The sequence below is a fragment of the Herpailurus yagouaroundi genome, unplaced genomic scaffold (assembly GCF_014898765.1).
Source record: "Herpailurus yagouaroundi ecotype Mexico unplaced genomic scaffold, PumYag 29, whole genome shotgun sequence".
Taxonomy (NCBI): Eukaryota; Metazoa; Chordata; class Mammalia; order Carnivora; family Felidae; genus Herpailurus; species Herpailurus yagouaroundi.
This window is the reverse complement of record NW_024412377.1, coordinates 104,292,775-104,320,203: the sequence shown is the minus strand read 5'-3', so window position 1 is coordinate 104,320,203 and position 27,429 is coordinate 104,292,775. Positions and strand designations below refer to the sequence as shown.

The 27,429-nt window shown below is 41.9% G+C and overlaps 2 long non-coding RNA genes across 2 annotated transcripts in view; both read right to left on the bottom strand.

Annotated features, from left to right (window-relative positions):
* LOC121014958 (uncharacterized) overlaps positions 1 to 5,847 on the bottom strand; it is a 56,301-nt gene extending 50,454 nt beyond the window's left edge. The window contains exon 1 of the long non-coding RNA XR_005783535.1: positions 5,791 to 5,847. This is a non-coding gene — a long non-coding RNA (uncharacterized LOC121014958). The remainder of the gene's footprint in view (positions 1 to 5,790) is intronic.
* The window catches only part of LOC121014949 (uncharacterized), a 115,417-nt gene extending 88,116 nt beyond the window's left edge, over positions 1 to 27,301 (bottom strand). The window contains exons 1-3 of the long non-coding RNA XR_005783534.1: positions 27,184 to 27,301; positions 24,177 to 24,280; positions 22,915 to 23,027 (exon numbers count right to left, since the gene is read on the bottom strand). This is a non-coding gene — a long non-coding RNA (uncharacterized LOC121014949). The remainder of the gene's footprint in view (positions 1 to 22,914; positions 23,028 to 24,176; positions 24,281 to 27,183) is intronic.
* Positions 27,302 to 27,429: the final 128 nt, after the last annotated feature.

Genomic DNA, 27,429 nt, shown 5'->3' with positions numbered 1-27,429 from the left:
ATATATATATATATATATATATATATATATATATATATATATAATGGAGTATTACTGAGCAATCGAAAAGAATGAAATCTTACCTTTTGCAACTACGTGAATGGAACTAGAGTGTATTATGCTAAGCGAAATTAGTCAGAGGAAGACAAATATCATATAAGTTCACTCAAATGAGGACTTGAAGATACAAAACAGATGAACCTAAGGGAAGGGAAGCAAAAATAACATAAAAACAGGGAGGGGGGCAAAACATAAGAGACTCTTAAATATGGAGAAAACAGAGGGCTGCTGGAGGGGTTGTGGGAGGGGGGATGTTCTAAATGGGTAAGGGGCAGTAAGGAATCTACTGCTGAAATCATTGTTGCACTATATGCTAACTAATTTGAATGTAAATTTAAAAATTAATTACTTAATTTCTTTAAAACAAGAATAGGAAGTCTGTCTCCCAATCCTGACCCCAGGCCCCTAAGTATCCACCTGCACCTCACCCACCAAAGCGAGCACTGTACTACCTTCTTGTATGTCTTGATTTTTGTGCATGCACCATGCACTCATTAGCTGTCTGATAAAGCCTATGGATGCCCCTGAGAATAATGTTTGAAAATATGTAAAATAAAATACAGAGAATTAAAAAGAAACCAATTATATTGAAATATGGTTCTATCTCCGAAGCACTTAGGGTTCCATGGACTCCAGAATAAGAGCCTCTGCTCTTAGTTCCCATGCGTACAAGCATATTTATAGGCATTGCTCCTCCCACAAATGGTAGCACGTCTTCTGCAGAGGGTACTGCTGGAGCTCTGCCCAGATCTCCTGTACAGCCAGCTCACCCATTGCCTGGCTGCTGTGAGTGATGGCTACTAGTGGCTCACAGTTGCCCTCTTCTGAAGGGAATCCTCTCCCCACCCTCCAGTCTGTGACATACCACAGCCAACACAGGGGTAAAAGGTTGGACGACTCTGTGATGCAATTCACTCTTCTGTGCTTCCCGTGGGATCCAGCTAAAGCTGATGTCCATTCAGACCATCTCTTTGCTTAGCTTCCCCCCCTCCCCTTGCCCCATTCTCCCACTCCCACAGCCCCTCCTAAAAGCACAAGAATCCCTGTCTAACTCTTTGATTCTAGAAATCCTGATGCCAGACCCATATTTACCTTCCCTTACCTTGACATTTCCAGTTATTGATTCCTTGGAAAGGATACCATATCTGTACATATGGATCTGCCACATTCTTTTAACAGCCACATACTATTCCATTAAATGGATTTACCATAATTAATTTAGCACATTTCCAGCACAATCATTTCCAAAATTTCTCTCTGGGAACTTAAAAAATTCAATTTTTACACATTTAAATGTGATTACTGCCTTGCCATATTTTAAGTATCTAGTTAGTTGCTGAGAAGCCTTTCTTCAACTTCATTAGCTATAAAACTTTAGTCCTTTGCTATTTTTTGGAATAAAGCTTTATTCTCAGGGCAATTTATCTTTAAATTTGACAAGCTATAAAGATTCAGCTGGCCCTTCCATCTCCCAGTCCCCACAGCCAAAGCATATTCGCACCCAATCAAGGACCCTTCTCCATTCTAAACAGCGAAAAAGTAGGAGCTGCAAACACGGACCCTCAAATCACTGGGCATCGATGCCTTCCTCCCCACCAGTGAGAGAAGCAGGCACCTCTTGAGTCTGGTAGGAACCCCCAGGCCCCTTGCCGTCTCACACATGACTCCCCACAGCAAACACCCATTCCCAAGGACAGCACAGTCTAAACCCACAAGGGGACAAGAAGCAGTTCCTCTCTGCATCCCCAAGAAAGGTGGATTTGTTCCCCCCCACCTCCCACCTCCCCATTCCTCTCCTCCCTCACCACCCCACACCATCCCTACAACCGCCCCCATCCCACCCCACCCCAGTGACACTTGTTTCTGCTTTTATATGAGGTCGAACTGTGCCTTCTGAAGAGACTTCCTCTATGCAGGAATTTCCCATAATCTCTGTTCCACTTCCCCAAGATTGAAACCAGAACTCTTCCCACCTAGCAGCTGCTCACAGTGTGCACGGTGATTAAACCAAGAGCAGAGCAACACGAGGAAGCAGGTGCCACCAGGAAGCCATTTTCTAGCGAGGAAGGAAGAGAGGGACTGGGAGCGGGATCTGGAGACCCCCAAGCTCGATTTCACTCAAAATCAGGGAAATGCAAAACAAATGAAGAGAAACATTTTTTTCTACCTATCAGACTGGCAAAGGTGGAAATGTCCAATGAACTACATTAGTGTGAACGTGGGAAAACACGCTGCCAGTGGGAGAATAAACAGGTACAACCTCCATGGAGAGAACCGGACCATAAACTATCCAGTGTGAAATGCAAAACCCCTGACCCAGCAATTTCACTAATTGGAACTTATCCTATAGATCAGAGTCCAGCACACCTTTTCTTTAAAAGCCCAGGTAGTAAGTATTTTGGGCTTCCACGCCATGTATTTCTGTTGCAATTACTCACCCCTGCTGTTGTAGCATGAAAGCAGCCACAGGCAATATGTAAACAGACAGGCATGGCTGTGTGCCAATAAAACTTTATTTACAAAAACAAATGGCAGTTTGAAATTGTCCCACGGGCTACAAATTGCCAACCTCTGCCAGGTTTTCTAGCATGTACAGACAAAAACATGTATATTATATTCTTCATAGCAACAACCTAAGAATGGAAGCCACCTTGATGTCCACCAAGAGAGGCCTGGATAAGTAAATTTGACTACATCCTTCCAGTGGAATACTTGCAGCCAGTAAGAAGGAGGCAGCTCTATGTGTACTGATAAGGGTGATACCCAAAATATATCAATTTTTTAATGCAAGGTGGAGAACAGGGTACCATATGCTTCCATTTTTTATTTAAAATGTATACGTTTGGGGTGCCTGGGTGGTTCAGTCAATTGACCATCCAACTTCAGCTCAGGTCATGATCTCACAGGTTGTGAGTTTGAGCCCCATGTCAGCACAGAGCCTGCTTCAGATACTCTCTCTCTCTCTCTCTCTCTCTCTCTCTCTCTCTCTCAAATAAACATTTTAAAAAATCTTTAAAAATATTTATACATGTGGGGGCGCCTGGATGCCTCAGTCGGTTAAGCATCTGACTTAGACTCAGGTAGTAATCTCATGGTTGGTGAGTTCGAGTACCGAATCAGGTGAGCTTCAGCCCTGCCTGGGGTAAAACATGAGCTCCGCCTCTCTCTCTCCCTCTCTCTCTCTCTCTCTCTCCTCCTCCTCCTCTCCCCCCCCCCTTTCTCTCTCTCTCTCCCTCTCTGCCCCTTGTGGGATTCTCTCTCTCCCTCTCTCTCTCTGCCCCTCACTCACTTGTGCCCTGTCTCTCTCTTTCTCTCTCTCTCTCAAAAAAAGGGATATAGATATACATAGATAGATGATAGATAGATAGATAGATAGATAGATAGATAGATACACACATACTTGTATATGTATGTTTGCTTATCTAAGCATAACACATATCTGAAAGGACACACAAGAGGGTTGGGGATGAACAGGAGAATGAAGGAGACTTTTATTCACTGTCTGCCCTTTTGTGCCCTTTGAATCACATACCATGTGCTTCACCAATGAAGGACAAATAAACACAATTTAATTTTTTAATTGCATGTGCACTTATAGTACTGTTCTGGATCACCAAGTATAGACCGAAAAATAAAGTGGGGCCTCTGGGTAGCAGACCTAGCTATTTCCAAAGTCCCCTCTCATGGCCAGAGGCTATGGTGTCTGTCAAAGAGCACCATGGTGGGAATCCAGAGACCCGTCTCCAAGTCCAGCCTCTGTTACCGACTCAGTGCTGCCCTGGGCCAGTCAAACTCATTGTCCTGCCCACCCCTTTCCTCTTCTGTAAAATGATGGCAATAGTGCTTTTGAGCTATGTAATATAAAATAATATTAATGGTACTGGGGAAATCTCTTAATGCCTCTGGGCCACTTTCCTCATCTGCAAAATCAGAAAGTTGGACAAAATGAGGATTTTCACTGTCAAATGCATGATCCCATTAATACACAAAGTAGTCATTTACAAAAATTCAGGCAGAATCATGAAGTTGGCAACCTAGTAGGGATCGCTTCTTGCTTATCTCAAGGGAATGACTTCCAAATCCAAAAAAGAAAATAAGATATCTGTTTGCACATAGAGATCCAGTCCAACCTGGAGGCGGGAAATGTCCAAGGACACCACCTCTCTTTCCTTGGCCAGCAGACTCAGCAGTTGTCACATTCAGGAAACTTTTTTTTTTTTTAAGCTGCCACTGCATATAGATCATAGCCCATTGGGAAAAAATGTAGGAAATGTCACTTACAAAGAGAGATACACTATTGTGTCAAACAATAGATTCATGAGAGCTGGCAGGAGAAAGAAATGGAAGGGTCCTGCTCAGGGGAGCCATACAGGGAGGGCCCTGCCCTGTCCTGACTTCTGGCCTCTGCTAAGAGCTACCATTTGTATTGTTTCAGGAACTCCAGGGAGATGACAGGACAGTGATGAGGAAGATCAGGGCTGCACTATCCTCCCATTTCTGAGAATTTCTGGTTATTGTTAAATAAAAGTTTGGAGAAGTTAAACTGACAGGAAATAACACATGTGTTGACTTATAAGGTGGCAAATGTTGTGAAATCCTTTTTCAGAAAAGGCCAACCAGAGGAGAATGTGCCGCTGTGATAAGGAGCACAGCTCTTAAGACCATCTCAGCTGGTGAGAAGTCTCTCTGTTTTCCTTCCTCATTTCCATGAGCTCAGGAGTATACACTCAGATGCTTTGAAAAGCATCTTGCAGAGACTCTTCATGTCCCTGACTTCCAAGAACCTTTTGTTCTTGAATAAACCATTTTTGGCCCCTCAATCTTAGAACCAAAGCATCCAGTCAAATCCAAGAGATTTTAACAAATTGCAGACTCTACCTGAAAATGCAGAGAGCACAGTGGGGATATGTCCCCAGAAATGATAGGCCAGGACAGGCAGGGAGGGAATGGGAGGCCATAAGGCAGCAGAAGAAAAGGAAGGTGAGATTTCAAATGTGAATTAGAGAATTGCACTTTCTCTTTGAGTGGTGGACGAAATATTCATTGAATCAGGACATCAGGGTTTGGTGAAAAAATGGGTAGATTATGGGGCAACTAGAAAGAGGATGACAAAGAGAAAAGAAAAGAAGAAAAAAGAGAAAGTGAATTCAGTATAAGAATTTGCTATGAGAGGGGCGCCTGGGTGGCTCAGTCAGCTGAGAGTCTGACTCTTGATTTTGGCTCATGTCATGTCATGGAATCGAGCCTCGAGTTGGGCTCTGCACTGACAGCATGGAGCCTCCTTGGGATTCTCTCTCTCCTTCTCTCTTTGTCCCTCCCCTGCATTCTCTCTCTCCCTCCGCCCCCCCCTTCTCTCTCAAAATAATAAACATTAAAAAAAGAATTTGCTATGAGAAAGACAAATACCATATGATTTCACTTGTATGTGGAATCTAAAAAACAAAACAAACAAACTAGAAAGACTCACAAATACAGGGAACAAGCTGGTTCTGGTATGGGCAAAATAGGTGAAGGGGATTAAGAGGTACAAACTTCCAGATATGAATAAGTCACCCGGATGAAAATAACGTTGTGTGGTGACAGATGGTGACCACACTTACTGTGGTGAGCATCATGTAACATATAGAATTGTTGAATCACTATGTTGTACACCTGAAACTAATATAGCATTGTATAGCAACTATATTTCAAAAATGAAAATTTTTTAAAAAGAATTTGCTGTTTACTCACTTTGGGGGCTGCCTAATACAGAGAAAGTTCCTGATGGGGGACTCTGGGCTAGAACAGGCAAACCCTGATGAGAGAGAGAGAGAGAGAGAGAGAGAGAGAACATTCCAAAGAACCAGTACCCAAGGGTGTCCTACAATTTAACTCAGTTATGACACTACCCTACTGAAGATTGCATCAGATCCCACAGGTGAGGGGCTCAGTACGATAAGACTGCTCCCCATTTCAGATGCCAATTGCAGATAGATGGTTCCCACATTACCCAAACCTCTGTCTCACTTGGATTACAAGCTGGAAGGTCCCATGACCTTCTCCCTCTCGGATTTGATTCTTTGCTAGAATGGCTCGCAGAACGCAGAGAAACACTTATATTTACCAGTTTGTTAAAGACTATGATAAAGGATACAGATGAACAGCCAGATGAGATACATGGGGGAGGCCTGGGAAGGTCCCGAGCACAGGGGCTTCTGTCCCCATGGACCTGGGGTGTGTCACCCTCCCATTGTGGGTGTGTTCTCTCACCTGGAAGCTCCCCAAATCCCATATGATTGGGATTTTTATGGAGGCTTTCTCACATAGGCATGATTAATTATTAACTCTATTTCTAGTCCCTTTCCCATCTCAGGAGAATAGGGGGTAAGGCTAAAAACTCCAAGCTTCTAATCAGAGGTTGGTCTTTCTAGTGACCAGTTCCCATCCAGGATCCATCCAGGAGCTTCATTAGAACAAAAGACACTCCTATCACCCAGGAAATGCCAAGGGATTTAGTACCCTGTTTCAGGAACTGGGATCAAAGACAAATACTAGAACAAGAGATGCTCCTAACACACTTATCATTTAGGAAATCACAAAGGGCTTAGGAGCTGTGGGCCAGGAACCAGGTGTAGAGACTAATATATGTTTTCTATCACCTCACAGTACCTTACTTCCAATTTTACAATTTTTTTAGTGTCTATTTATTTTTGAGAGACAGAGAGACAGAGCATGAGTGGGAGAAGGACAGAGAGAGAGAGAAACACAGAATCCGAAGCAGGCTCCAGGCTCTGAGCTGTCAGCTCAAACGCACAAACCATGAGATCATGACCTGAGCCAAAGTCAGACACTTAACCAACTGAGCCATCCAGGTGCCCCCCAATTTTAAATCAATTTGCTAAATACCAAAAATGTTGACTAACTCACAATTCCCTAAAAATTCTAGTGGTCTACTATAAACGTTTTACATATTTTTTTAATTTCTGAATGCTTATTTATTTTTGGGAGTGAAAGAGAGACAGAGCACGAGTAGGGGAGGGGCAGAGAGAGAGAGGGAGACACAGAATCCAAAGCAGGCTCCAGGCTCTGAGCTGTCAGCACAGAGCCCAACGTGGGCTTGAACCCACGAACCACAAGATCATGACTTGAGGTGAGTCAGATGCTTAACTGACTGAGCCACCCAGGCACTCCATATGTATTTTTTATTTTTAAGTAATCTCTGCACCCACTGTGGGGCTCAAACTCACAACCCCGAGATGAAGAGTCACACGCTCTACCAACTGAGCCAGCCAGGTGCCTCTACTATAAACTTTTAAATGTTAATGATGACAATTTGAAATTATATAGGAGCAAAAAGCTTAACCGCAGGGCCAGATACATAATTTGTGGAACGCTTGATCTATTTTCCACCTTTCATCTCTAACAAGGAGAAGGATTATTGGACAGAAAATAGTAACAACAAGCATTCAGATGAGAGACCTAAAAACCCAAGCTGATGGACAGAGTATAAGAGAGCACCTGGGTTCACGACATCAGTGCAAACCTCCTATCCCCAACAAACTACATCCCAGTCTACTACTAGAAGAACGTGGTGATAAAATGAGCTGCTGTTCGTTATCTCTGAAGCATCTTAGAAAATGGGGCAACTATGGACAATGCAATTCTCAGACAGGCTATTGAACATCACTTTGAACACAGAGAGGAGGACCGGAAGCACTTAAACATGCCCAGGAGTCAGGAAGGACAAGTCAGAATTTAATGAATTAACAGCACTTCCCTTCCTTTTTTTTTTTTTTTTTTTTTTTTTTTAAACTCTGCCAGACTGGTAAATCAGAGAAAGCTGTCAAGGCTGTGCTTCAGCATTTTAGCTCAGTGTTTGACAGAGACATCCACCTGTGAACAAGATGGAGGCGTGTGGTCCAGATAACCACAAAGATAGATGCTAATGATGAATCCATGGCAACCCAGAGTCCCTAGACTCTGTCTTCAGCCTCGTCCTGTTCATTGAGTAGGTAGCTGAGTGTATAGCCAGCTTGCTTTTCCTCTGCCTTGATGACTGGGAGAGGTAGCCAGTATATTGAATGGCAGAGTGAAGATTCAATGGCCATAAAAACAAGCTAGATTTAACAATGAAAACTTTGAAATAAACGTAAAACACTACACTTACATTTTTTTAATGCATAAGAGTCAGAAAAACATGACTATGCTTCAAATCAAACATGATGGGTTTTACCTCTCGCTTTTATTTCTTCTCTTTCCCAAAACCTACCAAAACAGGGGTGGCTGGCTGGCTGGCTCAGTCAGTGGAGCATGTGACTCTTGATGTCAGGGTTGTAGGTTCGAGCCCCAAGTTGGGTGTAGAGATTACTTAAAATCTTTGGGAGGCGCCTGGGTGGTTCAGTCAGGTAAGCATCCAACTCCAGATTTTGTCTCAGGTCATGAGCTCACAGTTGGGAGATTGAGCCCCGCCTCGGGATCTGTGCTGACAGTGAGGAGCCTGCTTCGGATTCTCACTCTCCCTCTCCCTGCCCCTCTCCCACCTGTTCTCTCTCTCTATCTCTATCTCTCTCCCTCCTTCTCTCTCAAACTTAATAAATAAACATTTTAAAAATAAAATAAAATCTTTGGGGCGCCTAGGTGGCTCAGTCAGTTAAGTGTCCAACTCTTAATTTCAGCTCAAGTCATGATTTCCAGGTCCCTCAGATGCAGCCCTGAGTCAGGAAACAGCCAGAGCCTGCTTGGGACTCTCTCTCTCTCTCTCTCTCTCTTTCTCTCTCTCTCTCTCCCTGCCCGCCCCCCTGGCTTGTGCTCTCTTTCTCTCAAAATAAGTAAATACACTTTAAAAAATAAAATTAAATAAACTCTTTTTTAAAAACCTACCAAAACAGGGGCGCCTGGGTGGCTCAGTCGGTTAAGCCTCCGACTCCAGCTCAGGTCATGATCTCACAGTCCGTGAGTTCGAGCCCTGCATCGGGCTCTGTGCTGACGGCTCGGAGCCTGGAGCCTGCTTCAGATTCTGTGTCTCCCTCTCTCTGTCCCTCCCCCATTCATGCTCTGTCTCAAAAATAAATAAATATTTTTTTTTAACGTTTATTTATTTTTGAGACAGAGAGAGACAGAGCATGAACGGGGAGGGTCAGAGAGAGAGGGAGACACAGAATGGGAAGCAGGCTCCAGGCTCTGAGCCATCAGCCCAGAGCCCGATGCGGGGCTCGAACTCACGGACCGTGAGATCGTGACCTGAGCCGAAGTCGGATGCTCAACCGACAGAGCCACCCAGGCGCCCCAAAAATAAATAAATATTTTTTTAAAACTACCAAAACAACAGTAAATGAATGTTTTTTAATAAAAGCATAAATCCACAAGCACAAAAAGAAGGAGTGAGGAGAAAAAGAGGACAGGAGATATAGGCAGTAATTTGAAACATGGAAAGCAAAGGAACTGAATTGGCAGAACCCACCAATGAAGTGCCTGCAAAGAGGGGTACGCTGAGAATGAAGCAAATTCATGTCAAACAACCTTGAAAAGGCCTGGGACTAGGAGGCCCAGGTACTGCATAAGGGAGTGGGGAAACACAGACTCAAAAGTAGCATTATGTGGGGGGCCTGGGTGGCTCAGTTGGTTAAGCGACCGACTTCGGCTCAGGTCACGATCTCACGGTTGGGGAGTTCGAGCCCCACGTCGGGCTCTGTGCTGACAGCTCAGAGCCTGGAGCCTGCTTCGGATTCTGTGTCTCCCCGTCTCTCTGCCCCTCCCCTGCTCACGCTCTGTGTCTCTCTGTCTCTCAATAATAAATTAAAAACGTTAAAAAAATTTTTTTTAAAGTAGCATTATGTGAAAATATGAATAGAATGAACTGCTTGGTGAGAGTGTGTTTCCATTCACTGAAGTTAGAAAACCACTAATCAAATAATTTCTACAAGTGAGTGGGTGGCTCAGTCGGTTAAGCGACCAACTTCAGCTCAGGTCATGATCTCGTGGTTCTTGAGTTCGAGCTTTGCCTCAGGCTCTACACTGATGGTTCAGAGCCTGGAGCTTGCTTCAGATTCTGGCCCACCCTTTCTACCCCTCCCCCGTTCGTGCTCTGTCTCTGTCTCAAAAAATACAAAAATAAACGTTAAAAAAATTTTTTTTAATTGACTCAAGCTTTCAGTAGAAAGCTGGATCCTTTGAAGTCCCATCCTCTCTAAAATCCTGTGATTCTAATCATTCTTTAGACAGATCTCCAATAGATTTTAAGAACTTCTGCATGTAGTTCCTAGAAGTTTCCTATAGGTGGCACTGTGGTATAAGATAAAGCAGCAAACTACATCTACCTGATTCTTGCAGGCTACAGTAGAGTATGTATGGTAATACCTAATAACTAGAATGTTCCTGAGTTTTAAAAAATCAGAAGCCTGAACCCAAAAATCAGAAGCCTAGAACACCTAGGTACAATAGTTCCAGTGACCCATGAGCCCTTGTGTGCATTAATTTGTCATCCTTCTCAGCTCTGGCCATCTGCCTTATTTCATATCTCAGCTGTGACATTTCTTTTCAATCTATTTGTCACTCTTGGATAGTAAAAGAAATGATAATGCAAAGCATCTGCTCCTTCACGTCTCAAAAGTGTCCTGCCTCATCATGCGCACCTTTTACTTCCAAGCTCCTGGGAGTGTGGCGTCCTACAAGCTTTATCCCCCTTGATTTAAATAGTAATAATAATAAATAAGAACGGAAGAAAAAACTTCTTTTTCCAGCACAAGTTCAGACCAGGGTCTCAAATATGATTGCCTCTGGCTGTCTTCCCTTTCCACAGCTAAAGGAGATTTATGCTTTGCTTCTTACAAATTAATCACTTAATATCTAGCTCTTCCTGACAAATTTTGCTATTCATCAAAGCTATAAATTTTGGTTTCTTTATTTCTCTTTTCTGTTTCAAACTTACAAGGTCCATGAGGAATATCTGCTTCTCATCAAGGAACATCTCCATGAATTCCATACATTCAGATAATTCTGCTCCTACATTCAGGTCACAATTCCATGAAAACTTCTAACATTAGGAATCTATAAAACCATCAGATACGCTCATTTTTGGCATACCTTGCCTCTGGGCTTTTCAAACTATATATATTTTTTTCTAAATGCCATTAATAAACCCTAAAACTCCAGACTGCCTTTTTTTATGCTGGGTTTAGTGTACCTGACAAAAAATTATGAGTTGAGCAGTAAAAAAAATCCCACATTCATTCTTTCAGTGATTAGATTTTCAATAGAAATGGTACCCTTGGGGCACCTGGCTGGCTCAGTCAGTAGAGCATAAGACTCTTGATCCCGAGGTTGTAAGTTCGAGCCCCACGTTTGGGTGTAGAGATTACGAAGGAAGGAAGGAAGGAAGGAAGGAAGGAAGGAAGGAAGGAAGGAAGGAAGGAAGGAAGGAAATGGCACTCTTACACCTTATTTCAAGTATGTGTCCTAACAGCCTTGGTCAGTTATAGGCACAGGCCTCCAATATCTGATTGAGTCTGTTCGTATTATTTGTGGTTTTTTTGACAGTGCCCTCTTTAATAACGTGATCTGAAGAATATGCTGTCGTAGCTCACAATATTTCCCATCTGTTTTAATTCTTATACCAACTTTCTAGACTTAGTCTTTCTGTCCTTCTCTGAGAGAACAGAAATAATTTATTTTATATTTGGAGCAATTAAGAAGCACTTACAGAAACACCTTTGAATTGTCCCACAGAAAGAACCGTGGCACCTGGCTAGGTAGTCCTCCAACTTAATTATTCCTATGGTTTCTCAGCATTTCCAAGATTATCAGTGTACGTGAACACGCATTCTACCACCATATCACAAAATGGAAAACTTTCAAAGGAATGCTATGCATGTGACCTACAGATCCTGCTAGGTTTATTTAGTTTCTTATCTTATTTATAGCACATACTTAAGTCCTTAAGTAGCTTATAAAACAGGAGAGTGCTCTAGTGATCCTTGTAATCTACTGCTATTGGGCAAATTGCAGAGCTTTACAAAAAATGAAAGAATTTAAACTTTGTGCATTTCAGATTCAAATTCCGCATTCAAGCGTCCACGCAAGCCAAATTCACTACTGCTGTGATGGAAGTGTGTGTTGAGTGACCCTAAGGATGAAACAAACCAGGGTCTCGGTCTGTATTTCATGCATCTTGTTACAGATGTGGCTGGTGTAGGGACCAAGGCAGGATGCCCCAAGATGTGTCACTCTGACATGAAGATTACTCTCAGCTGAAGACAACTGAGATCCTACAGGTTCAAGAGAAACTTCTGCCTCTCCCTTAACCACATAGTAGAATCTAAATTATTTCCAGAATAAGGGTTATTAACAGAGGTAAATTTCATCTGAGTGACCCATCTGTCTGACAAGGCAAACCTCTGATTACCAAATATTTGCTCTTCTTATTGCCCTGTGAAGTGCATTCCTTTCCCCTGAAATCCCAGACCCCTACTTCTTTCTCCTTAGGTCAGGATGACATATATACCTCATTCTGCCTGACTATCTTTGGAATTTCCATATCTGTGTGGATTCCCTGTACATACCCTATCAAATTTGATTTCCTCTTGTCTTGTGTCAATTTGATTCTTAGTCCAACCAGAAGGACCTTGAAGATGACAAGGATGCTTGCTCCCCAACACCAGCATAACACCAGAATGAAGGAGAAGCTTCCAGAGCTGATGAAAGAGCTTCTCAAGAAAGAATAAAAGTTTTTGTTTCTAAGGGGAAAAAAAAAAAACAACTTGAGCCTATACTTACTTCAAGAAAATTTGCAACAAGCTTTAACATATACATTAAGCAAAAACAACTTAACAGATGCTCCAGAATTAGTTTCTCATTAGAGCACATCGAGGGGTGCTAGGTCTCTCCAAAAGTCTACTCAAAAAAGACTCTGAAGATTTCCCCAATTTATGTCTGTTATGAAGTTCATCTTCCCGTGTTTCTAATAAAACTAAGACCAGAATTATGAAGGTAATGTTGAGGAGAAAAAATTTCCCTTCTTCCTTTCTAGGTTCTTTGTCTGGCCTAATAGTTAAATAGACATAAAAGAGATTCACAGGGGAAAAACAAATTTAATTACATGTATCTTGGAGCCCCACAATGACACAAGACTGAAAGGCAGTCATGCAGTTGAGGCTTACAAACCAACATGAGCTAAGGAAAAGGGGGTAAGGGCCTGAGACTTCAAAGGGAAGGAAGACAAGTAACAGGAATACAGAAGGGCAAATGTGTGGTAAACAAAAGTTTGCCAGGCCATGCATATTAGTCTTTTCCTTGTAAAAAGTTATCTCTGGCTATAGCTTTCTTCCTGGTACAAGCTCCCTCTCTAAATTCTTTTAGGCAGATAAGGGAGAGGTAAAAAGCTTTCTCTGAGTCTGTTGGGTCTTGATCACCTTCAGCTCCAAATAATTCACATGCCAAAATGGCACATTTTGGGGTGGTATGTTCTTCTCCCTTTCAATAACAACTTTGACTAGGCTTCTGTACGATTATAGCATATGAAGTGTAATTATATATAGTATTTTATTGTGACCTGCTTGGTCAATGTAAACAATTTGGAAAGCTTAATACTTTACAAATATAGTGTTTTGGGATGACTTCTTTAAAAAGAAAGGGGCACCTGGGTGGCTCAGTCGGTTGAGTGTCCAACTTCAGCTCAGGTCGTGATCTGAGGTTCGTGGGTTCGAGCCCCACTTTAAGCTCTGTGCTGACAGCTCAGAGCCTGAAGCCTGCTTTGGATTCTGGGTCTCTCTCTCTCTCTCTGTCCCTCCTCCTCTCATGCTCTCTGTCTCTCTCTCAAAATAAATAATTTTTAAGAAACATTAGGAAAAATAAATAAAAAGAAATCAAGCCCCAAAGCAAGGGTGACACCTCCCTTCACTACTTCTGTTTCCACAAGAAACTAAGATTCAGTTTGATGTACATCAATTTAAAGAAACTTTTCTGGGGGTCCCTGGGTGGCTCAGTCATTTGAGCTTCTGACTTTCGCTTCTGGCTCAGGTCATGATCTCACAGTCTGTGGGATCGAGCCCTGTGTTGGGTTCTGCGCGGGCAGTGCAGAGCCTGCTTGGGATTCTGTCTCTCCCTCTCTCTGCTTCTCCCCTGTTTGTGCTTTCTCTTTCTGTCTCTTTCTCTCAAAATAAATAAATAAACTTTAGAAAAAAATGTTTAAATAATTAGTTACGAAGTGTTCATAAGTTTTAACTCTGAGTAAATCAAAGTATATTACGATGAAAACAAAGTAGGCTGTGAGCTGCCAAAATCCAGCTGCATGCAAAGGAATAAAGTAAGCACCTCTGAAAAGGAGGAGGTATTCAGCAGATCTGCTAGAGGCAGGAAAAAGCCAAACATAAACTAGTTTTAGGAAACAGCATATATAACCAGCCTCTGAAATGGGTGCTAGGCAGAACAGGATACACAATTTTTTTCTTTTTTTTTTTTAACATTCATTTATTTTTGAGATAGAAAGAGAAACAGAGCACGAGTGGGGGAGGGGCAGAGAGAGAGGGAGACACAGAATCCGAAGCAGGCTCCAGGCTCTGAGCTGTCAATACAGAGCCCAACTCAGGGCTCAAACTCACAAACTGTGAGATCATGACCTGAGCCGAGGTCAAAGGCTTAGCCGACTGAGCCATCCAGGTGCCCCAAGTTTACACAATTTTTTATTGACAATAGATCGGGCTAGAAATCTGCTTCCTTGTCTAATCATTCCCCAGTCATTCCTGCTTCACTCTTCTTGCCCCAGTCTGGCTTTTTGCAGCAAGTACTGTACAAATTCACGGAGGATTCTGTTGTATTACACTGTCCTCTAGTGGTTTCAAACAGTTCTCGTCTTCCTTTTCTAAGGGCAGTTTTTATCACAGAGCCACACAAAACAGATGGTGTTAAAAAAAATACCTGTTAAATGGACTGGAATGAATGGCAGAGACCCTACGATGACCATGACTAGATAACCTTGTTCAGCTTCCACGAGAGAATGGGTACCCAGGTAATTTAGGCTCAGGTTCCTTACACCATCTTTGACTTTCCTTGAAAGTGGATAATGCTGTGGTTTTTGCCTTTGCCTCTAGTTCAGGTTCAAGGACCTCCAGTGTAACCTTTTTGGGTAGTATAGCCTGGGAATGCAAAATTTCAAAAAATTATAACTTCACGTTCTCTATTGATCAGAACAACGGTACACAGTTGACGTGTTAGAAGCTGGTCTCTGGGGCACCTGGGTGGCACAGTCGGTTGGGCGTCCGACTTCAGCCAGGTCACGATCTCGCGGTCCGTGAGTTCGAGCCCCGCATCAGGCTCTGGGCTGATGGCTCAGAGCCTGGAGCCTGTTTCCGATTCTGTGTCTCCCTCTCTCTCTGCTCCTCCCCCGTTCATGCTCTGTCTCTCTCTGTCCCAAAAATAAATAAACGTTGAAAAAAAAAAAAAAAGAAGCTGGTCTCTGTTCCAGAACATTGTAACTGCAAGGCATTTCAAGTGAGCCTTCACGTCTCAGTCATGTCTGAAATGTGAACAGCTCACTTACTAAATAAGAAAACTGTGTACACTGAAGACCCATTAATCTTTCTTTTGTCTGTTTGGTATATTGTGTGTTTGGGTTTTGACTTTTTGTTTTTACTTTATGTAGAATTCAACAACTGTTTATTGCTTCTGCTATGTGCAAGGCACCCTGATGATCATTCTGGGGGTGTGGTGGGGGGGAGTGTAAGTGGGACATACCCTTGCCCTCAAAGTGCCTACAATGTAGGGACAAACCAGAGTCCACACAGATTCTACATAACCAGTGTTTCAAAGTGCCCAAGAGAGGGGAGCCTGGTTAGCTCAGTTGATGGAGCAGATGACTCTTGATCTCACAGTTATGACTTCAAGCCCCACATTGGGTATAGAGGTTACTTAAAAATAAAATCTTCGGGTACCTGGGTGGCTCAGATGGTTAAGTGTCCACCTCTTTTTTATATTTTTTTAATATTTATTTATTTTTGAAAGCAAGAGAGAGAGAGAGAGAGAGAGAAACAGAGCATGTTGGGGGGGGGGGGCAGAGAGAGAGGGAGACACAGAATCCAAAGCAGGCTACAGGATCTGAGCTATCAGCACAAAGCACGTGGGGCTCAAACTCAGGAACCGTGAGATCATGACCTGAGCCAAAGTCAGATATTCAACTATCGGAGCCACCCAGGCGCCCCAAGCGTCCAGCTCTTGGTATCAGCTCAGATCATGATCTTCAGGTTCATGACACTGAGCCCTGCATCGGGCTCTGCACTGACAGTGTGGAGCCTGCTTGGGATTCTCTCCTCTTTCTGTCCCTCCCCAGCTCATGCTTGTGCTCTCTTTCTCAAAATAAATAAACATAAAATTTTTTAAATATTAAAAAATTAAATTAAATCTTTTTTAGAAGTGCCCCAAGAGAGTGACAGAAAGGTAGTTTTAAGGAGTTCCAAAAAGGAAGGGGTTCCCTCTGAAATAATCTTCTTTGAATGTATGGCACCTGTCACTCCTGATTGAAGACCATTCAATAGCAAACCACAGCGAATTAACAATGACTGAGAGCTAATATCATCTCTCTGTAATGAAATTGTAACTAAGGACAAAATTTTCCACACCTATTCTTCAGGAAACAAAAATACTACTGGATTTCAACTCAGAAAAAAAAAATCACTCAATAAATATTGGCTTTAAGACACCTTACAAGGTATAAGAAAAGAAAAAAATAAGATATTGACCCTGACCCAAAAGTAGTAGGGAAAAGTTGCTTAAAATTAGCAATCATGCAATGTATCAGAACTGAGATCTTGTGAACAACCTTCCCATCTAAGCTGAGCTATTTTTTTGAAGTTTTATTAAAAGAATGTATAAATACCTGGGTATTAGTATTGGGTTTATGGGTTTTTTTGTATTTTATCTTTTTTTGCTGGAAGAAAATGTTATGAAACATTGGCTAACAAAGGAATGGTATTTGCATAATATAAAGAACTCCTACAATTCAGTTTAACAATACAAATCACCTGGGGCATCTGGGTGGCTCAGTCCGTTGAGCATCTGACTCTTGATTTTGGCTCAGGGTCTTGGGATCCAGCCTCCCCTGAGGTGTCCTGCTTGAGATTCTATCGTTCCTCCTGCCCCCTCTCCCCCACTTGCTCTCTCTTTCTCTCTAAATAATAATAGTAATAGTAATAATAATAATAATAATAATAATAATAGTAAGGGACGCCTGAGTGGCTTAGTCATTTAAGCATCCCACTTGGGCTGAGGTCATGATCTTGTGGTTCCTGAGTTCGAGCCCCACATTGGGCTCTGTGTTGACAGCTCAGAGCCTGGGGCCTGCTTCAGATTCTGTGCCTCCTTCTCTCTCTGCCCTTCCCCTGTTTGCACTCTATCTCTTTCTGTCTCTCAAAAATAAATAAACATTTTTAAAAATTTGTAATAAAATAAAACATCTTTTAAAAATAGCAATAACACGGGGTGCCTGGGTGGCTCAGTCGGTTAAGCGTCCGACTTCGGCTCAGGTCATGATCTCGTGGTTTGTGAGTTCGAGCCCCACATCAGGCTCTGTGCTGACAGCTCAGAGCCTGAAGTCTGCTTCGGATTCCATGTGCCCCTCTCGCTCTGCCCCTCCCCTACTCATGCTCTGTCTCTCTCTGTCTCAAAAGTAAATAAAACATTTTTAAAAAAATTTTTTTAAATAACAATGACACACAAAAAGTTTTAACAATAAAATTGCCCCAAATCCTTGCCCTTTTATTTTTTTATTTTTTTTTTATTTTTGAGGTATCAAAAAATACATTCCAAACTTTTAAATAATACCTTTATTAAGATGTAATTCACAGGGCACCTGGGTGACTCTGTCAGTTAAGCCTCCACCTTTGGCTCAGGTCATGATCTCACAGTTTCTGAGTTGAGCCCCATGTGGGGCTGTCAGTGCACAGCCCACTTGTCCCCTTCTCTCTCTGCCCCTCCCCCACCCATACCCACTCTCACTCTCTCTCTCTCTCTCTCTCTAAAATAAATAAACATAAAAAAATTTTTTCAGGGGCGCTGGGGTAGCTCAGTTGGTTGAGCATCTGACGTCAGCTCAGGTCATGATCTCATGGTTCATAAGTTCGAGCCCTGCATTGGGCTCTGTGCTGACAGCTCAGAGCCTGCTTCAGATTCTGTGTCTCCCTCTCTGTCTGACCCTCCCTGGCTCATACATTCTCTCTCTCTCAAAAATAAATAAACACTAAAAAAATTTTTTTTTAATTTTTTAAAGATGTAATTCATCTACCATCCAATTCTCCTACTTAAAGCATACAATTAAATGGTTTTCAGTATATTCACAGAGTTGTACAACTATCACCACAATCAATATTAGAACCTTTTTATTGCCCCCAAAAGAAACACTACCCTTTAGCCATCACTCCCTAGCCTTAGGCAATCATTAACCTACATTATATATAGATTTTTTTATTGTGTACATTACATATAAATGGAATCATACAATATGTGCCCTTCTGTGATTGATTTCTTTCACTTACATGTTTTCAAGATTCATCCATGTTGTAGCCTCTACATAAGACTCTTACCAGACATATGGTTGCAAATATTTTCTCCTATTCTATGAATTATCTTTTTACTTTCTTGATAGTGCCCTTTTGAAGCACAAAATTTTTAATTTTAATGAAGTCTAACTTAATCTTCCTTTTGCATCTTTTTTTAATTAGGCTCCACATGAGGCTTGAATTCATGACCTCAAGATTGAGTCAGATACTCTGCCAACTGAGTCAGCCAGGCACCTCTATCTTTTTCTTTTTCTTTTTTTTTTTTTTAATCTTTTTATCTTTTTCTTTGGTTACTTGTGCTTTTCATTGTTATAGCCAAGAAACCATGACCTAATCCAAGGTCATAAAGATCTATATCTATATTTTATTCTAACAGATTTATAGTTTTAGCTCTCAAATTTAGATTTTTAAATATTTGAAATTAATTTTTGTCCAAGGTGTGAGGTAGGGATTCAGATTCATTTTTTTGCTTATGAATATCCAGTTGTCCCAACACCATTTGTTGGGAAGATCACTCAACCTCCAATGAGTTCTCTTGGCACCCTTGTTGAAATCAATTGAGTGTTAAGTGTGAGGGTTTCTTCTTAGACTCTCAATTCTACTTCTTTGATTTATATATCTATTCTTATGCCAGTGCCACACAATTTTGATTATTGTATTTTTGTAGTACGTTTTGAAATTGGAAAGTGTGAGTCCTCCAACTTTGTTCTTTTTCTGTATTATTTTGGCTATTTTAGGTTCCTTGAATTTCCATATAAATTTTAAGATTAGCTTGTCAATTTCTTCAAAAATCCAGCTAGAATTTTTACAGGGATTGTATTGAATCTGTAAATCAATTTGGGGAATATGACCACTTCAATAATATTAAACATGAACATGGACACCTTTCCATTTATTTATGTTCTCTTTAGAAAATTTTGTAACATTTATTTTTGAGAGAGAGAACAGAGAGAGCACAAGTAGGGGAGGGGCAGAGAGAGGGAGACAGAGGATCCAAAGCAGGCTCTGCACTGTGAGCACAGACCTCGATGTGGGGCTCAAACCCATGAACTGTGAGATCATGACCTAAACTGAAATCAAGAGTTGGCTGCTGGGGTACCTGCATGGCTCAGTGGGTTAAGCATCCGACTTCAGCTCAAGTCATGATCTCACAGTTCATGAGTTTGAGCCCCACATCAGCCTCTGTGCTCATAGCTCAGAGCCTGGAGCCTGCTTCAGATTCTGTGTCTCCCTCTCTCTCTCTGCCACTCCCCCACTCATGCTCTGCCTCTCTCTCTCTCTCTCTCTCTCTCAAAAATAAAAATAAACCTTAAAAAAAAAAAAAAGAAAGAAAGAGTTGGCTGCTTAACCCACTGAGCTACCCAGGCATCCCAACTTAGGTTTTCTTTCATTGTTTTCAACATGATTCACAGTTTCAAAATATATATTTTATACCTCCTTTGGTTAAATTGATTCCTAAGTATTTTATTCTTTTGATGCTATTATAAATGGAATTATTGAATTGTTTTCCTAATTTCCTTTTTGGATTGTTCATTACAAACGTTTAGAAATGGGCACATGGGTGGCTCAGTCAGTTAAGTGTCTAACTCTTGATTTCTTTTCTGGTCAGGATCTCACTGTTCTTGATATGGGGCACTGTGTTGGACTCTGCACTGACAGTGTAGAGCCTGCTTGGGATTCTCTCTCTCCTTCTTTCTCGGCCCCTCCTCAACTCATTCTCTCCCTCTCTCTCTCTCTCTCTCTCTCTCAAAATAAATAAATAAACTTTAAAAAATGTAGAGAAATGAAATTTATTTTTGTTTATTGATCTTGCATCCTGTAGCTTTGCTCAACTTGTTTATTTCTACCAATTTTTTTAGTGGGTTCCTCATATTTTCTGCATGTAAGATCATGTCATCTATAAATACCAACACCTTTACTTCTCTCTTTCCAGTCTGAATACCTCAAGACCCCAGAATACCCACACCCCTCATGATAGTGTACTATGAATTTTTCTAATTAAATGATAAGTAAAATTTGGGTGGGGGGAAGATGTGGCAAGAACCACGAAGGGACTAAGATGTTACTGTGCTTGCAAACACAATTAGCCTGCCACAGTTTCCTGAAGCCAGCAGAAGTCTGACCAAGACTCCTGGATCAGAGACAAAGGACTTTGTTAACCACACAGGTAACATGAACCTCACGTTTGCACCACTTCATCTTGCCTCCCGCACCTTCAAATCCCATGAGGGTGATGCCTCACACCCTAAGTAGTTGCTAAGCATGCAACTGAAAGTTTAGGAAATTCCAGTCCTTTTTAAAGAGTCTGCTAGCCAACCTCCCCAACCCTTGTCTTAGAGTGAGCCTTTATCTTTTTTATCCTGATCAGCAATAAATCTTCCCTCTACCCCAAAAGGAGTTATTACCTCTACCTTCCAAGGCTGTTTGCTATACAAACATCCTTGAAAACATAGTCTCTAACAAAGACTGTCAATGCCTTTGCTGAAAAGACACGCAGAAACACAAAAGGCCTATACAGAATTGTCTTTCGGCAAGATTCTTTTCAGTTTGTTTTCCCCTAAAGTGTGTTGCTATCAGCTGAGTTTCTCATCAGTTTGAGAAGAAAGATAATACTGTGTTTTCCTCCACTTTGGAATATAAGTGGTACTGGCACATAGTAGGCCTTCATTAAATATTTCCTTTTTGACAGCTGGGTGGATGAATGGATAAATGGAAGGATAAATTCCTGAAACACATGGGGCATAATTAGTGAATGAATTCTTGAATGAAACTTCAAGATTCACAATAAAATTCTGATCTGCTAGTTGAAAATGTGCAAATATGAACTATATCTCTCCATCTCCTCATTTACATCCTCCTCGTCACTCCTGTAGATAGTGTTTTTCATTTTTAACTGCCCACATTTAATGTCTGCTAAAAACATTACACAGAGTCCCTAACTGCTAAGAACTCAAATCCTTAAAACAACACACTACTTCCCTGTATAGCTTTGCAGTGGTAGTGTGGAGCCCGTTATCTCTGAGAATATCGATATCAATACCTCTGAGAATTCCAACCCCAACCTGCTTCCTACCCTGGTCAGGACAGATATGGAATTACTGAACATTGTCTTACTTTCCTTTTCTGATATAAAATAGAGGATAAAAATATGTTTGGCATCAGATAAAGTCCTTGTGTGGGTTTGGGGAAGCTTTCTCCACTAAGGTGCAACATATTAGGAGTTGATTTTTAGAAGCATGGTACTGTTTCTTGGTCTAAAGTAAAAAGCACTTAACAAAATCTATGTGCAGCTTATTGTTAGTCAGGGTTCTGTACCATATCAGCCGTACCATTCAGTGTTCTTAATTGCAAACCACCACCTCCAGTCTGACTAGTTCATGCAGGAATGTATCAAGGGATATTGGGTAATTCACGGAACCTTTGTAGGACCAGAGAGCCAGGCTCTGCCACTGGGCAACCAGAAGCAAGGTCCAACCACACCAGGGGGGTCACTCAGCCAACAACACCACGGTCACTGCCGCTTGGCACCAGTGACCCCTAGGAATGGACACCAGAAGTTCTGCCATTGATGCTTTCAAAGTACTAAATGCCTCCTCCAGAGAAGAAAAAAAGTGTCCCCACTTGCTGCTTTCTCAGCTGAACTTAAGTCACACTTGAATATGTCTGACTGATGAGACCCAGGTCATATACCAGAACCCTTGCTTCAAGGAAGTCTAGGCTATGAGTTTTCTGGTTTCAACATTGGGACAGTAGAACACAGCACGTGGAAAATGACCAAAATATGTGTAATCTTATAGTGGATACTGTCAGTAAGGCCTTTGCCTATATGCCCTTGGATCCCTTTCCCATTATGACATATGCAAGGAGCACTCCTAACAACCAGTACCATCCTCTCATTGTCAGAGAACTCCCCAAATATCCCAATTCCCTTGCATTTATGGTCTGAATGTTTGTATTCCCCCAAGATTCCTATGTTGAAATGCTAACCCCCAAGGTGATGATATTAAGAGTTGGGTCTTAGGGAGGTTATTAGGTTATTATGCTCTGCCCTCATGATTCAGATTAGTGCCTTTATTTTTAAAAAAAAAAAAAAACACATAGATGGGACACCTGGGTGGCTGTCAGTTGAGCATCCGACTTTGGCTCAGGTCATATCTCATGGTTCATGGGTTCAAGCCCCACATTGGGCTCTCTGCTGTCAATATGGAGCCCATATCAGATCCTCTGTCCCCCCATCTCTCTGCACCTCCCCCACTCACACTCTCTCTCAAAAATAAAAAAATAAACATTAAAACAAACAAATAAATAAAAAACACATAGAGAGCTAGCTCACCTCTCCCACCATGTGAGGACACAGCAAAAAGGTGACACCAGGAAGTGGATCTTCACTAGATACTAACACTGCCACTGCCAGCATCTTGATCTGGGATTTCTCAGCCACCAAACCTAGGAGAAATAAATGTGTGTGGTTTATAAACCACCCAGTTTATGGTACTTTTGTTATAGCAGCCCAGATGCACTAAGACAGCTCACCTCCAACAGGACCCTCTGAGATGTGATCTTCACGGTATCCAAGCTCCCCAGTGGGACTTTTCCTGATATCACATCTTTACTTGTCTTTCTTTCCTATTCTCCTTCCCACTCTCCTGCTTTTCCTGGGAATATTTACCAGTAAGTCACTTTTATTCAAATTCTTACCTCAGAGTTTGCTTCTGGGAAATGCAACAAGTACCTGAAAGTGGACCTAGAATATGGTAAGCACTCAACAAAATTCAGTGGAAGGAAGGAAGCTGGTGCTAAGTTGCCCCTTATGACAACGTCCACCACATTCTTTAATCAAGATTCCCACAAGTGGTTTATGAAACAAGCGCTCCCCATCTGGTTCTCTTACTACATTGGAGTCAGTTGTCACTCATGCGATCAGGAAGAAAGGAGTAAAACAGCTGACACTGAAGGGCACTTTGCCATTCTAGGGGGTAGTCTTGCCTTACTAGTTATATAATAACTGACAATTTACTTAACCCTTTTTGAGTTTAACTCTGCAGCATAAAATAATGCCAACCTTGAAAGGATCTCAAAATTAAATGAGGGGCATCTGGGCAGCTCAGTCGGTTAAGCCTCTGATTCTTGTTTTCTGCTCAGGTCATGATCTCATAGTTTGTGAGTTTGAGCCCCACATTGGGGTCTGCACTGACAGTGTAGAGCCTGCTTGGGATTCTCTCTCTCTCTCTCTGCTCCTCCCCTGCCCATGCTGGCACTCTCTCTCTCTCTCTCTCTCTCTCTCCCTCTCTCAAAAATAAATAAATACATAAACTTTAAAAATATTAATAAAGAAAAATTAAATAAGAGATTACCTGGGGCGCTTGGGTGGCGCAGTCGGTTAAGTGTCCGACTTCAGCCAGGTCACGATCTCGCGGTCGGTAAGTTCGAGCCCCGCGTCAGGCTCTGGGCTGATGGCTCAGAGCCTGGAGCCTGTTTCCGATTCTGTGTCTCCCTCTCTCTCTGCCCCTCCCCCGTTCATGCTCTGTCTCTCTCTGCCCCAAAAATAAATAAACGTTGAAAAAAAAATTAAAAAAAAAAAAAAAAAGACATTACCTGGTTCTTAGAAGAGCCACTCCAAAAATTTAGTTCCCTTTCTTGCTCCTTCCAGATGATGGAAAGTGAAAGTGAAAGAAAATGTTTCAGCTCCATATTTGTCACTGTGTGCAAATGAGTCAAATGTAGATTAAAAAATAAAAGCTGGGAGGGAGAAGTCTCAGCCCTCCCAGGCTAGCATGAGTTGGCTGTGCCAAAGAGGAGATGACCTACATGATCATGAGATTGGTTACACACAAGAAGACTGAGAAAATAAGGCAATATTTTGAGGATAACGGGAGCCATGTTTCTCATTCTCAGGGAAGAGAGGTAGAAATACAAGGGGAAAGTCTAGAATGAAACATCTACAGTTGGATTGTAATTGGAGGTATCAGTGTGAATTCCTGATTGATTCAAGTTTGTAATGGAGGCCCTTAAGAGTAATGGAAAGAGCGCCTGGGTGGCTCAGTTGGTTAAGCGTCTGACTGCAGCTCAGATCATGATCTCACAGTTCATGAATTCAAGCCCTGCATCAGGCTCTCTGCTGTCTGCACATAGCCTGCCTTGGACCCTCTGTCCCCTCTCTCTCTCTCTGCCCCTCCTGTGCTCTCTCTCTCTCCTCTCTCAAAAATAAACAAACATTAAAAAAAAATTTTTTAAGAGTAACAGAAAGCCACTGAAAGACTGCAGGGTGAAATGTAGTGGGGTAGGCAGTTCATTATAAGATTTGCATTAGGAAAATATTACCATACTACGACAAAATGTGGAAAACAGATTGGATAATGTAAAAGACTGAACTTGGAAAATGAGTAAGGGGTTACTGTGGTGTCTGGGTGGCTCAGTTGGTTAAGCTTTGGCCTTCAGCTCAGGTGAGCTTGATTCCCACGTCGTCAGGCTCTGCACTGACAGTTCAGAGCCTGGAGCCTGCCTTGGATTCGGATTTCTGTGTCTCCCTCTCTCTCTGCCCCTCTCTTGCTCGCTCTGTCTCTCAAAAATAAATATTTTTTTTTACTTAAAAAAAATTGGAATGGGTTACTAATGTGGCTGAAACAAAAGTTAATGGTAGCCTAGACTTGATGGTGGTAATGGAAATGGAAAAATTTAGATTGATTCAAGAAATATTGAGAAGGTAAAAAATGACATGAATTGGTGATGGATTCAATATAGATCACAAGGAAGGGGAGGTGTTCAAGATGATAGCTAAGTTGTTGGTTTGCTAAGCTAAATAAATGATGCCATTCAATGAGGTAGAAAACACTAGAAGAGAATCAGGTTTATGGGAAAGATCACGCACTGGCTTTGAAACATAAAGAACTGAGCTTCCTTTGAGACAACCATTGTAGAGTTCACAAAATCAACAAAAAGGAATGTTTCAAGAAAAGAGGTCATCTATGTCGACAGCTTTAGAGGGGTGAGGTAATATATGGCTCAAAAATATCCATGAGAGAGCTATTTCAGGGTACTGATGGATGGAGAAGCCAGGTTGAAATGGATTGAGAAGTGACCAAAGGGAAATAGCATAGAGGCACTTGTCCTTCCACTACAACTTCCACAGTTGTAGGAAATGTCCTTATATCGGCCTAAAAGAAAAGTGCCATAATTCTAACCAAATCAGAAATATCAAGTGAATTCAAGCTCACACGTGTCATGTTACCTTGTTTTCTGGGCTCCAAAAGAATGGAACTTGCTCTAGAAAAACAATAGTTACTTGTTAACACTACCACTCTAATTGGAAAATAAAAATTCTACAAAAATTGCTACAGAAAAGTCACTTGGAGTCACTTTAGCTTCTTTTTTAATGAATTTCTTTTGTGTGTGTGTGTGTGTGTTTATTAGTTATTTTTGAGAGAGAGAGAGAGAGAGAGAGAGAGAAAGAGAGAGCACATATCTGCAGGAGGGGCAGAGAAAGAGGGAGACAAAGGATCTGATTTGGGCTCTATGCTGACAGCAGAAGCCCAATGCAGGGCTCAACTCAAGAACCATGAGATCATGACCTAAACCAAAGTCAGATGCTTAACCAACTGGACCACCCAGGCACCCCTGGAGTCACTTTAGCTTTTAAAGTCATGCATTCCACAGAGCAGCTAAGTGGTTCAGTAGGTTAACTGTCCAACCTCAGCTCAGGTGATGATCTTGTGGTTCTTGAGTTCAAGGTCCGCATGGGGCTCTGTGCTGACAGCTCCGATCCTGGAGCCTGCTTCAGATTCTATATCTCCCTCTCTCTGTCCCTCTCCTGCTGGCACTGTGTGTGCAATCTCTCTCAAAAATAAACATTGAAAACAAATTTTTTTAAGTCATCCATTCTTGTGTGTTCTATACATGGGATGTGTCATCCCCACAGTGCTTTCCTCCCATATCTAAAATCTTACCCAAGTTTCAGGTCAAGTTCTGTCTAGCAGTGAGTCTTTTCTAGGTATAATCATATCACACCTTATTTGGGAAACCTTAGCATTTGTGCCTTTAACCTTTACTGTGGTGAACCAGGCCTTGCTCGCAAACTGCTAAATATTTCCACAATAGATTATGAAGCCAGAGGAGGCACAGACAGTGATTTCTCAATCTTTTATAGGTTATTAAGACTTTTTATGTATATTCAAATTAAGCACAGTATTGTAAACCGCTCCAAACTCCATTCCATCTCCCAACCCAGTCCACAAATTCCCCTATGAGTAATAATAACAGTTAACATTCACTGATTACTGTGTACCTTTCAAAATGTTCTAGACATTTTCACATAACATATAATCTTCCCAACAACCCTATGACATACATATTTCTATCCCTATTTTACAAATAAGAAAATTGAGGTACAGAAAGGCCACGTGACCAATTATTAAGTGTCAGGGTTACAATTGAAACTGACAAACACATGAGCTCACGTTCCTAAATTTTTAGCAACAGAAAAAAAAAAAAAAAAAAAACTAATAAGGCCTGGTCCTCCCTACCCAAGATTTACTGATGTACCAGGATTAAGTAGCATAGTCTAGCAGCCAAATTTTAAAAGATACTGTATTGTATTTGATCACACATTGTCCATTTTCTATGCCTTCTTCCGCGGTGCTACAAGAATCGGCTGTATTCCTGACGGCACAGAGGTGGCGCTGCAGGGACAGGTAAGCGCGATGGCAGCGTCAAAACGAGGAGCTGATCCCGAGAAACGATCCGATCCCGTCACCCGTGTAGGCGGTGCCTAAGGAAGGGCAAGAGAAAGCGAGTGTTCTGTTATGCGCAGGCGCAGGGCTGGGCACTCCCCCGGGAGTGAGGGCTGCTGGGC